Here is a 13,616-nt window from a genome sequence, read left to right on the forward strand (position 1 = left end):
TGCTGCACTTCTAGATTTTTGAAAAGAGGAAAAAAATCAGAGCAAAGCTGGGCTAAGTGTTGCTGTGTGCCAGGAACTATATGTGTATTTGAATATAATCACACACAAACTGCCCAATAGCCTGCTAAGGCAGGAACCATAATACCTCTTTTGCAGTTCTCCCAGTTGGTTAGGTAAGTCTTCTCTAAATGTCATACATAGATTTCTTAGAGCAAAATGAAGTTCCAAAACTGAATAATAAATAGTAGAACTAAGGTTCAAGGTCAGGATTCAAGCCCATGATGTTTTTACTCTACTATACCCGCTCCTCCAAAATCTGAGATACTGGTGCTAGTGGCCAAGGATTAATCAAGACACAAAATGAAGGCTAAACATCGTAAGAGACTTCACTAACCTTTGGAATTTTAATGGAATTAAATAATTTTCCCAAAGTTGGGCCTGCTATAAGCAAACAAGCCTCTCTCTCTCCTTTTCTTCCTCCCTTTATTTATTTTTTTAACAAATATTCACTGGGCGTATCCTCTAGGAAAACCTTACCACCAGCCCACTTAAATACTTGTATTAATTTCTGTAATAATTTCCAGTCACTACTTTCTGCCCCAGAACAGTATCTTAAATGGTTCTTCCAGTTCTTTACAGATAAGTGTCTGTCGCCCGGGGAAGCTCGACTTCACAGCACCCTCATCAATACCATCTCTACCATACTCAAACTGCCCTCTTCGGATGATAATACTTATGGTCACCCAAGAAGGGGGCCACATTACATCTCAGCTTCTCAGCAAGATGTTCTCTGAAAATCCACCCCATTAATCTCACAGACAATTCTCTAATCTCTTCTTACTTTTCTAATATGTTCTCCCAGTTGGACAATTAAGTCTCCTCTAAATGTGGTGCTTAGATTTCTTTACACCAATCGTATCTTTTGTTTTGCATCCTTGGTGACCACTGCAGCAGGAGTGGAGCATGGTCAATAAATATTTGTTAAATTAATATACAGGCAAATTAATTGGGATGAAAATTTCCTGCCTGCCTCATGCTGGGGTCAGCCCCTAGCTTTTTGCCCTTATGGGACTATTGCAAAGCTGATTTTTACAAGACACCCTCTGTGATTCCCTAGGTTAGTTTTTCTCTGTTTTCATCTGTGTGAGCACTTATTTCAAAGTATGACTTAAAAAAAGAAAACATGGCAAGTGTGTTTCTTTAGTAATCCCTCCCGAGCCTGGTACACAATGGAGTTTGAGTCTAAATTGAACAAGTGAGCAAAGTTTCCTTGTATTGTACTTCTTCACGGTGGCTTTCCTAATGAGCTGGCACCTCAGGGAACTTTCAGGCTGAGACAGACTGAGGCAGCATTCAATTTACTGTAACAATCATTTTAAATGACAATAATTTCATTAAAACATTGGATGTATAACCCTGGCAGGTAGTAAACTGTGCTAATTATTACATTCAGAGGAGCTGGCTCGAGATGTGCATGCTAATATTCTTTACCTCACTCAGAACTCGATGCACAAGGGTTGAGTGTTTCTACCTTTTGGGTTAGGGGTAGGCGGTTTGGGGGTTGCAAGAACTTGGAAGCCTCTCTCAAGCAGCAGGCCATGGTGGCTGGGAGCATGGACCTTGAAATTAGACATGTGCATTAGTTATCTGTCGCTGCATAACAAATTGTCCTCAAGCTTTTCAGGTTCAAGCAATGCGGGTTTATTATGTAGCAGTGCTTGTTTATTATCTGAGGGTTGAGCACATTATGCTGTAATTGATTTTAGTGAATGCCAGATCTTTTGGTTCGCAATCCAACATCCCAAGGAACCCCAACTCCTTATGGACCTTGGGCCTTCTGTTGAGAACCCTATTATAGTTTCAAACTTAACTCAGTGTTATAGTTTAGATTTAGAATGTCTCCCAGGCATCAAAAGGAAAAGGAAGCCATCTTGGAGGTGGGGCTTTGTGGCTGAGGAGGGATGGCTTAGGGTAGAATCTTGGAAATTGTGCTTATGGTCCCTTCTCCCCCTGCACTCTCGTCTCTTCTCTCCTCTCCTCTCCTATTCTCCCTCCCTCCCTCTCTCTCTCTGCTTCTGGCCTCCATATGTGAGAGCCCAGTCCCTTTCTCTTGCTCTCTCTCTCTCTCTCTCTCTCTCCCCGTTGTCAGAGCTGCCATGATGCCTGGAGCCCTGCTGATGAGGCCTAACATGGACTGAAACCTCTGAAACCTCCAAAACTGCGAGCAAAAAAAACTTCCTTCTTCTGAATTGTGGTCATCAGGAATTTGGAGTCAGAGCAGTGAGAATGCTGACTGAAATGCCAGTTTTGAGTTGCTTCCTGGTCACGAGTAAGTTGTCTTCCGTGGAAGGTCATCTCTGGCACTTGGGCCATTGAAGCCATTGTTGGAAATGATGGCCGCAGCCGCCCACTGAGGACTTGTGTTTTTCTGGCCATGTCGGATGCCTTTTCCCCTTGTTGACCACTGTCACTTTTCTCCCTTCTCTGTCCCATTAGAATTCATAGCATCCAATAACTGTTGCTTCTGCAGATCATTTCCTCCCTCTAGGGCAAGTGCTGGGAGACTCTGTGTCCAGGAATAAATGATGTGTGAAGGACTGAATGACTTAGCCAAATGGGCTGCCTTCATCTCTGAGGAAGGCCTGTGCAGCAGCCGCTCCCAGCCCTCTTCCCCAGGGCTGTGATGCCACCTCATGCCTGGCCTCTGCCACGGTTGTTTCTGAGCAACACCAACGAGACTGGGCGGCCTCCCCGAGCCTACACCTTGAGCCCATTCATCCAATAGACACTTTGTGGCGCTGACTATACAGCTGATGGGATGAACAAGAACAGATGTGGTCTCCGTCCTCATGAGAAGACCGCCTGTAATTGAATAATCACCCATATGCAGCTACCCGTCCTGGCAAGTGCGCTGCGGGAGAACCACATGGGGTTCTGCAAGCATCGGTATAGAAGGACCCACCCTGCTCTGGGGTCTGGGGACACTGGTGTGAGTAGGTAAATCAGAGAGGTGCAGAGAGAAGAAAGAACCATCCAGGCAGAGCGCTTGATGGTCTAAGTTGGGATCGTGGCAACATTATTATAGTTGGACTCACTGGTCTGTAAATACGTGTTTCCTCCCTTCCCAGAGAGGACAGTTTCCTTTCCATTCCCTTGACTTTGGACTGGGCCACATGACTTGTTTTGCCGAATGGGATATCAGTGGCCATGACATGGGCAAGAGCTTCAAAGTGCTTGTTCAGAAGAGCTTACCTTCTTGTGACTCCACTGTCAACAGGAGATGATGTCCTGGCAGCCTGCTGGTCCCAAATGATAAAAGACGCTTGGTAGAGTCACACAGCTAAGCCATGCCCAGGAACTGGAGTAGCACGGTCCTACTCACCCACCGACCTGCAGCACGGTGACGTGTGCTTATGGAGTACACCACTGAGCGTGGACACAGTAGGCCGGTTCAGGGTGCTGGAAGAGGCAGGGAGGCTGGGCTTGAGGCAGCAATTTGGACAGTGCAAAATGCATCTGAAGAGAAGCAAGGACTGGATGATTCTGGGCTTTCAGAACAGGCTGAGGAATTGCGTCTTTTCTGCAAACACTTTTCTGGACTTAAGGAGCTAGTTTCACGGGAGGCCTCTGGGCCCACGTGCACTGAGCCTGGGTCCCTGCTCTGGAACATAATCTCAGTACCTGCTTTGAGCAGTACAGTGGAGAGGGAATATTTGATAAGGATAACTTGAAAATGGACTGTGAGAACACAAGGAGAGGACATGGCAGAGCCCGGGGCGCTGAGCAGCTGGTTAATGGGCACTGGTGTGTGTGTGTGTGTGTGTGTGTGTGTGTGTGTGTGTGTGTTACTGGGGATTGAACCCAGGGGCATTGTGCCTCTGAGCTACACCCCCAGTTCTATTTTATTTTTTGAAACAGGATGTCACTAAGTTGCTGAGGGCTTTGCTAAGTTGCTTAGGCTTGCACCTGCAAGCCGACTGTCTCAGTCTCCCAAGTCCTGTTATTAGAGGCATATGCCATTATGCCCGTTACAGCACTAATTCTTTCCCTCCTTCCTTCCCTGTCTCCCTTCCTTCCTTTTTTCCATTTCCTTTTATATTAGGGGCAGTAGCTGGGATTGAACCCATGGCCATTCTAACTGCAAACAATACCCCTAGCTCTTTCTGTTTTACTTTTTTTTTTAAACAGAGTCTCACTAAGTTGCTGAAGCTGGCCTCGAACCTGTGATCCTCCTATCTCAGCATTCCAAGTACAGAGATTATATTCATACACCACTCTGCCCAGCTCTGCCCATTTCCTCTAAACATCAGGCTTTTTATTTTGCAGGGTGTAAAGGTTTGGACTCAGACTATCTCTGTAGCTCGGTCCTGGCTACTAGGGAGGGGTCCCTGGGGGTACGGCTGTGGGGTTATATAAGGTCATCTTTCCTTCCCCCTTTTCTATTTCTGGACCCTGTGATGTGAGAGCAGAACGTTATCTGCTTTCTATCACTATGCCCCTGAGCTCCACAGACCTGGCCTCACATGGACTGGTCCTGACCCTCCAACACCTGTGAGCAAATAAATCTTCCTTCTTTTAAGTTGTGCACACAGTTGTTTTAGGTCACAGCAGTGAGCCTGTTGACGGAAATTTGCGCTAAAGCTCACAACTCAGACAAGGTCCAGCACGAGAAAAGAGTTGAAGGATTACTCATCAGATCAGTGCAAAGGAACAGGTAGTCTAATGAGTAAACAGACACACAGTCCAAGCACTCAGAGACTTTCAGACTGGCAAAATGTAGGAAGCAGCGTGGAGGCAGGGCAATGCCAAGGGTTTGACGGTCCCGGTGGTTTCCAGCGCGACTCATGGAATGTGGATGTGTGTGAGGGGCTGGAGGGTGGGAGGCCCAGGGCTGGACGGCAGAAGCCAGCCCTCAGGCTGCCGTGGGCTGGACATAGCAGCAGCACTGTGAGTGGGTGGGAGGAAGTCAGGAAGCGAGGTAGCGCTCTGGAGGCCGGGTCTGCCTGCCAAGCTCAGAGCTGAACATTCATCTGGCGGCAGCGAGGGCAGATGGAGCGAAGGGCGGCAGAGAGGATGTGATCTCGGAGAAGCAGCAGGAGCAGGGAATGCGGAGAGACCTCAGCTCTTGTTTCTCTGGCCGGAGGGAGGGCCTCTTCTCTCCCGTTTCAGAGCACCTCCATCTCCCATTATGAATGTTTCACCTGCTTCCACTGGGGATTTGAGAAATTGGAAAATATCTTATTCACACCTATGCACATCGCTTCTCGACTTGAAGTCTAACATGTTCCCTCATTTACACATAATTCGTTTGACTCCTGTAAACTGCATTAACAGAAAGAGGAGCAGTGCGATAAATTACTAGTGACAGAGGCCAGGCTGGATGGCAATTATTTTTATAAGCCCCTGGTAAGCAATGATGTTCTGTTTTTACAGCGCATAATGTCTCGTCGTTACTGAAATGCCAGTGGCTTCCACGGAGCACATCTTGCGCTAACCGTTCGCACAGGTACCGACTCTTTGGGAAAGTATGGCGCCATAGCCCACGTCCCGGGCTGGCATGGCCGGCGCCTGGCCCTTCCGCACGGAGCCAGCTGCCCTGCAAAGCATGCCGGTAGAATGTGCAAGCAGGTGGATTTGGAGTCCAGTCTTCTTGTTATCTTCCTAGTTATAAAACCTGAATAAGCCTCTCCAACTCTCCTGACACCCCCGTTACTGGCCTATAAAGTGGGGGTAATCATACATCCATTCTCCTGGGTCATGTGGAGGGAGGAGAAGAGGTCATGAGGTAGGTATACCATATATTGATACAAGCTAATATTTATTGGGCACCTACAGAAATATGTGCTTGCTAGGCATGGTTTTATTTATTTATTTATTTATTTATTTATTTATTTATTTTTATTTATTTATTTTGGTGGCACTAGGGTTCCTGGAAACCTTTTTACCTCCGGGCTACACTTCCAGACCTATTTTATATTTTTTAAATTTGGAAACAGGGTCTCTTAAACCAGCACGGTTGCTTCGAACCCGCGCAATCCTCCTGTCTCCACCTCCCAAGCGCGGGGATTACAAGTGTTCGCCACCACGTCCGGCTAGGCATGGTCTTTTTTTTTTTTTTTTTTTTTTGCGGGTCTGGGGGTGGAACCCAGGGGCATTCAATCTCCGAGCTATACCTCCTGCCCTATTTTTTTTTTCTTTATTTTGAAACCGGGTCCCACTGAGTTGCAGAGGGCCTCACTAAGTAGCTGAGGTTATCCGCAAACCACAATCCTCCGGTCTCAGCCTCCAGAATGCTGGGATTACAAGCGTGTGCCACCACGCCCGGCATGGCATGGTCTTATTTAACCCTGAGGACACCCCTTTGAAGCAGGTGTGATTTATTTATTTATTTATTTATTTATTTATTTACTTATTTATTGTGGTACTAGGAATGGAACCCAGGGGCCATCTACCTCTGGGCTACACTCCCAGACCTATTTTATATTTTATTTGGAAATAAGGTCTCACTACGTTGCTGAGAGCCTCACTAAGTAGCTGAGGCTGGCTTCGAACTTGCACGATCCTCTGGTCTCAGCCTCCCAGGTTCTGGGATTTCAAGCGTGCGCCACCACGCCCGGCTTTGAAGCAGGTTCTGTATTTTAGGATCATCAATACTTTATAGGCAAAGAGACGGAGAGTCAGAGAGGTGGAATTATTTGCCCACGATTTTATAACTAAAACCAAGACTTGAACCCATTCCTATCCGAAGCTGAAGGTAAAACTTTTGGCCATTAACTTATTCTGTTTTGCCTGGTGTGGTAGCACCGATAATCCCTGTATTTGGAGGTAGAGGCAGGAAGATTGCAGGTTTGAGGCAGGCCTCAGAATTTTAGTAAGACCCTGTCTTAAAATAAAGGAATAAAACAAAATAAAATAAAGAAGGCTGAGGGTATAGCCTAGAGATAGAATGCTCCTAGATTAAATCCCCAGTACCAAAAGAAAAAAATATATATATAGTTTCATTAAAGGCAAATAGTCTTCAGAACTAGTTGTCCAGTGAGGATGATGTGGACATTCCAGCACTGACTTGAGAACTCCTTCCCCACTCCGGGGCTGGGAGGTAGAAAGCTCTCAATGGACATGGAGACTTCAAGCATGTTGTCCACAAATTCCTTAAAGCATAGATAATTCCTCTTTATACCAGCGAATCCCTTTCCCTGGCCCCAGAATACACATAGGTTGTATGGTTGGTTTTTTTTTGTGTGTGTGTATGAATACAGATAGTGCCAATCTGCAATGATGATCTATAATGTATTAATAGTTGTACTTTATGCACACATTTCACATTAATGCAAACCCTATTTTACATTTCCTCCTCCAGAGAATTAATCTTGAATTGTGCTAGTTTTGAATTACTCGAGGCCTTTGGGAATAGGCCTACATCCCTCACAAGAAAATTAATCACCCTATAAATGACTTAACCTGCCTCTCTGGGGTTCCTGGTGGAGACTGGAAGTAAGAATGCAAATCAAATCATTCAAACTGGCTTCGCAATACCTGAGCCCTCTGGCCCCTGCCCTCCCGCCCCAGTGATCGCTGTTACCCACAGTGGCCGTCCAACTCCCTGGCCCTCTCTGCCTGCCACTTGGGGCCTTCTAGACTCTCTCGAATGCCAGGTCAAGGATCCCCCAAAGTTTAACTCACCCCACTATTGCCCCTACTCCATACAGGGTATTTGGATAGCTGAGGCAGGAGAATTGCAGGTTCAAGACCAGCCTCAGCAACTTAGGTCCTGTTTCAAAAAAAAATAAGGGTACGGGGTATAGCTCAGGGGTAGAATGCCCCTGGGCTCAACCCCCAGTACCACCAATAAAAAAAGAAAATTACATAAGATACACTTCAGACACTGCCCTAGGGGCCTCCCCACGTGGCCACAGGGTACGGTACGGTGTGGAGTGATTTCCTGTGAATATGGGGCTACCTGGGGAGCTGAGTCAACACAGCCAAGAGAAAGACCAGAATCCAAAATTCCAAGTACTAGTCCCACGGAATGCTGCCACGGCCACACCACCTCAAAGTGGAAAAGTTCTCCGCACACCACCCTACATCAGAAGACACCTGCCTTTCCTCCCAGTTGGGGCTTGAGTCCAAGATCTAGGTGTCCGCAGAGTCGGCTGCTGTGAGACCTCTCTCCTTGCTGGGAGATGGTGTCTTGGCCCTGTGTCTTCCTCTGTCCTGATCTCCTCTTTCTTTCTTTCTTTTTTTTTGACACTGGGAATTGAACCCAGGGGTGTTCTACCACTGAGCTACCCTCCTATCAGCAGCCAGCTGTGGTTGGAGGGCAGGTTTTGGTGGTAAGATCCCCAAAGAGAAGAAGGCATACAGAGTCAGGAAAACAACTGCAACAGCTTTATTCTACAGACCTGTCCCTTACATGGGGTTCTGGACAAAATGGCTTATGTCCACCTTGTCTCGGATGTGGGCTGGTGTGTTACGGTTTGTCCAGACATGATTATATAATTCAGTGCACATCTGGGGCCATGTGGGATGAGCGGAGTCATGTCCATACTGCTGGACTGTACCTCCTCTGGGCTCCACACTCCAGCCCTACAGGATGGCGATACATGACTTGACCCAGAGACCATTGCATTGGGCCCAGAGACAGATGTATTGGGAGTTAGGATATGAATGAATGAATGAATGAATGAATTGGGTGGGGAAGGAGTACTGTATAGCCCATAATGTTCTCCCCTCTGGCTCTCAAATTTATTTCCCTCTCCTATTCAGAATATATGAACCCTTCCTAACATCTGCCAAAGTCTTAACTCAGTCTCAACTCCGAGTCCAAAATCTCATCTAAGTCTCAGATACCGTCTAAATTAGATGTGGGTGCGATTTGAAGTATGATTTATCCTAAGATTGTTTTCTCTCTAGCTGTGGCTCTGTGAAACCAGACAAGTTACATGTTTTTAAAACACAATGAGGGAACAGGCAGGGGTAGACATCCTTTCCTACAGGGGAGATGGGAAAGGAGAAGGGGATACAGGTCCCAAGCGCATCCAAAACCTAAGCAGGGAGACTTCCGGGAAGATGGCGACGGAGGAAAGCAGCACTTACAAGTCCCGCTAACAATCCAACTCTACTACCTCAAAACCAACGCCTTTCAGAGCCAGAAAACACCACAGCAAAGAAATAAAAACGGTAAATACAAGGGACAGAGAAAAAGGGCTGGAAAAACAAGACACCGGAAAAAAACCAGCCCGAAGTGCCGTGCCCGCGCGGTGCGGAGCGGCCGGAGCAGCCGGAGCGGCCAGAGCCGCAGCGCGGATTGGGCGGAGCCGCGGAGCGGAGCGGCCTGAGCAGCCAGAGCAGCCAGAGCCGCGGCGCGGAATGGCCGGAGCGGCCAGAGTGGCCAGACCCGCGGTACAGAGCAGCTGGAGTCGTGGTTCCGAGCAGCTGAGCAGAGCGGCCAGAACAGCCGGAGCAGTCAGAGCTGCAGCGCGGATTGGCTGGAGCGGCGGCGCGGAGTGGCCGGAGCCGCGGAGTGGAGCGGCCGGAGCAGCCGGAGCAGAGTGGCCAGAACAGCTGAGCGGAGCGGCCAGAGCAGCTGGAGCGGAGCGGCCAGAACAGCCGGAGCAGCCAGAGCCGCGTCGTGGAACGGCCGGAGCGGCCGGAGTGGCCAGACCCATGGTGCAGAGCAGCCAGAGCTGCGGTGCAGAGCGGCCGGAGCAGCCGGAGCGGCCAGAACCGTGGTGGGGAGCAGCCAGAGCCGCGGCGCAGAGCGGCTGGAGCGGCGCGGCCTACATCTCCCCTAGCAACACCAGGCTCCAGAGAGGAGGGAGACTCAAAACAGAGCTCAAATCCAGAGAGGAGGTACTCTGGCCTCGCGGCCTAGGATGCAGAAGCAGCGTCTTACTGCTGGCGGCAGCGGCGAGTTCACCGGACGGCCCTAGACCAACCCACTCAACCAGCCACCAGGCGCCTGAGAGGAGGGGTAGACAGCGAGCCGAGGTGAGCAGGTGCTGAACAGCCGGGCGGCAGTCAGCAGTTTTGTTGGTGCAGGGAACATCTAAAGCTCCCAAGGGCTGGGCGCAGCACAACTGGCAAGGACTCAGAGCAGAGTTCAAAACCAGAGAAGAAATACGCCGCATCACGGCCGAGGGCGTGGCAGTGGTGCCATATTGCCAGTGGCGGCAGCAGCGAATCCACCGAGTTCACTACAGCTCCATCAGCGCACTCAACAACCGTGAGTCAAATTGCAGCCCCTAGGGGAGAAATCCCAGTACTGCACTCCCAGGGACTTGCGCAGATAGTCTCCCTGGGTCGGAGATTTTAGCAGTGCAGCCCAGTGGGGGAGTGGCAGTGGCAGAGATATCATACCATAGTCACAACTCCCCACTGGAGAACGCCCAACTGGGCACCCCCCATGGTCTAAGCAGCCTTGATTGACTCCCTGGGTCTGAGACTTTGTGATACAACACAGTAAAGGAGTAGTGGTGACTGAGATACCATAGACTAGAGATCCAGAGCATCTTAAGTGAACTCGTAGTGACTCAGGGAAGAACCCAGAGAAGGCACAAACTTCCAAAATCATGGGAAAGAGAAATAACAATGGAGCAGTGAATGCCAACAACACCACAACATCAGAATCTGATAACACAGAAACCCAAAGATCTCTAGAAGATCAAATTAGGAAAATAACTTTAGAAATAATAGAGGACTTTCGAAAAGAATTTAGAGAGAGTCAAAAAGAGATAAAGGATGCAATTAATGAAGTAAAGGCCTCAATTCAAAGTATAAACAACAGATTAGACCACATGGAGAATAGAATCTTGCTTCTTGAAGATGATCATTCTAAAAATGAACGCATAGTTTCTAATTTAGAAAAAAAAAACCCGACAGCAGGAATCCGACATTGAAGAAATATGGGCCCATTTCAAGAGAGCTAACCTAAGAATAATTGGAATAGAGGAGGGAAAAGAAGGTGAAACCAAAGGGATCAACAATCTCTTCAAGGAAGTAATAGCAGAAAATTTTCCAAACATAGAGCAAGAGGTCGATACACAGGTCCAGGAAACTTATAGAACTCCCTTTAGACAGGATCAGAGAAGAGGATCCCCACGCCACATAATTGTCAAAATGACTAATGTGGAAGCCAAGGAGAGAATCTTAAAGGCAACAAAAACAAAAGGCCATGTGACATACAAAGGCAAACCAATTAGAATCACTCCAGACTTCCCAAACCAAGTTATGAAAGCCAGAAGGGCTTGGAGTAACATATTCCAAACTCTGAAAGAAAACAACTTCCAGCCAAAAATTTCCTACCCAGCAAAACTATCCATCAAATTAGATGGGGAAATAAGAAGCTTCCATGACAAACAGCAACTGAAGGAATTTATGTCTTCAAAACCAGCGCTAGAGAAAATACTCAAGGAGATTAACTGCAAAGAGGAAATGGGTAATTCACGCCAGAACCAAAGAAACAAGAATTCCCATCCAGCAGACAACTAAGCAAAGAAGAATAAACAGTATCTCAAACAGAAATAAGATCTTAACATGTTGGGAATTAAAAATTATCTCTCTATAATCACACTGAATGTAAACGGCCTCAACTCCCCAATAAAAAGACATAAAGTGGCAAAATGGATTAAAAGCCAGAATCCATCCATCTGCTGCTTACAAGAAACACACCTCACAAGTAAAGATAGGAACAAACTCAAGGTAAAGGGCTGGAGCAAGGTAATCCATGCTAATGGTACTCGAAGACAAGCAGGAGTAGCAACTATGATATCAGACAAGTTAGACTTCAAACCCAAACTTATTAGAAGAGACAAAGAAGGTCACATTTTACTGGTAAAAGGAATAGTCCAGCAAGAGGAAATAACAATAATCAACATCTATGCCCCAAACATAGGGGCAGCTACTTTCATAAATCAAACTCTTTGTGACATGAAGCCACACATAAATCCCAACACAATAATACTGGGATACTTCAACACACCTCTCACAATACTAGACCGATCTTCCAGACAAAGGGTCAGTAAAGATGTCTCAGAACTAAAGAACACCATTAACCAAATGGACCTTTTGGACACATATAGAATATTTCACCCAACTACAGCAGAGTTTACATTTTTCTCAGCTGCTCATGGAACCTTCTCCAAAATAGATCACATCCTGGGACACAAAATGAGCACTAGCAAATTTAAAAAATGTTACATACTTCCCTGTGTCATTTCAGACCATAATGGAATGAAACTAGAAATCAACTATAAGAAGACCCAGAGAAACAACATAAACATGTGGAGACTGAACACCACACTTCTGAATGAAGAATGGGTCATAGAAGATGTAAGAGGTGAAATCAAGAAATTTCTAGAAACAAATGAAAATAAAGAAACAACATATCAAAACCTCTGGGACACTTTGAAGGCAGTATTAAGAGGAAAATTTATAGCACTGAGTGCTCACATAAGAAAAACAGAAAATCTTCAAATAAATAGCCTTATGACACACCTCAAAGCCCTTGAAAAGCAGGAACAATTGAACCCCAAAGCCAGCAGAAGACGGGAAATTATTAAAATTAGAGCAGAAATTAACAAAATAGAGAATAAAAAAACAATACAGAAAATCAACAAAACCAAAAGCTGGTTTCTTGAAAAAATTAACAAGATTGATAAACCACTAGCCAACCTAACTAAAAAAAAGAGAGAATCAACCCAAATTATGAAGATAAGGGATGAAAAAGGAGACATTACTACTGACAGCGTAGAAATCCAGAGGATTATCAGAAACTACTTTGAAAAACTATACTCCAACAAAATGGAAAATCTGGAGGAAATTGACAACTTCCTAGATAAATACAACCTTCCTAAACTGAGTCAAGAAGATATAGAACACTTAAACCAACCAATAACAATCAAAGAGATTGAAATAGCAATAAAGAGCTTACCATCAAAGAAAAGCCCAGGACCAGATGGTTTCCCAAGTGAATTCTATAAAACCTTTATAGGAGAACTAATCCCAATACTACTCAAACTATTTTGGGAAATAGAAAAAACCGGGACTCTCCCAAATACATTCTATGAAGCCAACATCACACTAATACCCAAACCGAATAAAGACAGTTCAAGGAAGGAAAACTACAGGCCTATATCTCTGATGAACTTGGATGCAAAACTATTAAACAAAATACTAGCAACACGCATTCAAAACCACATCAAGAAAATCATTCACCATGACCAGGTAGGGTTCATCCCAGGGATGCAAGGCTGGTTCAATATACGAAAAACAATCCATGTAATTCATCATATAAACAGAATCAAAGACAAAAACCACATGATCATCTCAATAGATGCTGAAAAAGCATTTGATAAAATTCAACATCCATTTATGATAAAAACACTGCAGAGAATTGGAATAGAAGGAACATATCTCAACATTATTAAGGCAATCTACAATAAGCCCACTGCCAACATCATATTAAATGGGGAAAAACTTCAAGAATTTCCCCTAAAAACTGGAACGAGACAAGGATGTCCACTATCACCACTTCTCTTCAATATAGCTCTAGAGACTCTAGCCAGAGCAATAAGGCAAGAAAAGGAAATCAAAGGAGTACAAATAGGAAAAGAAGA

Source organism: Muscardinus avellanarius (genome assembly GCF_963383645.1).
Source record: "Muscardinus avellanarius genome assembly, chromosome: 12".
Lineage (NCBI taxonomy): Eukaryota > Metazoa > Chordata > Mammalia > Rodentia > Gliridae > Muscardinus > Muscardinus avellanarius.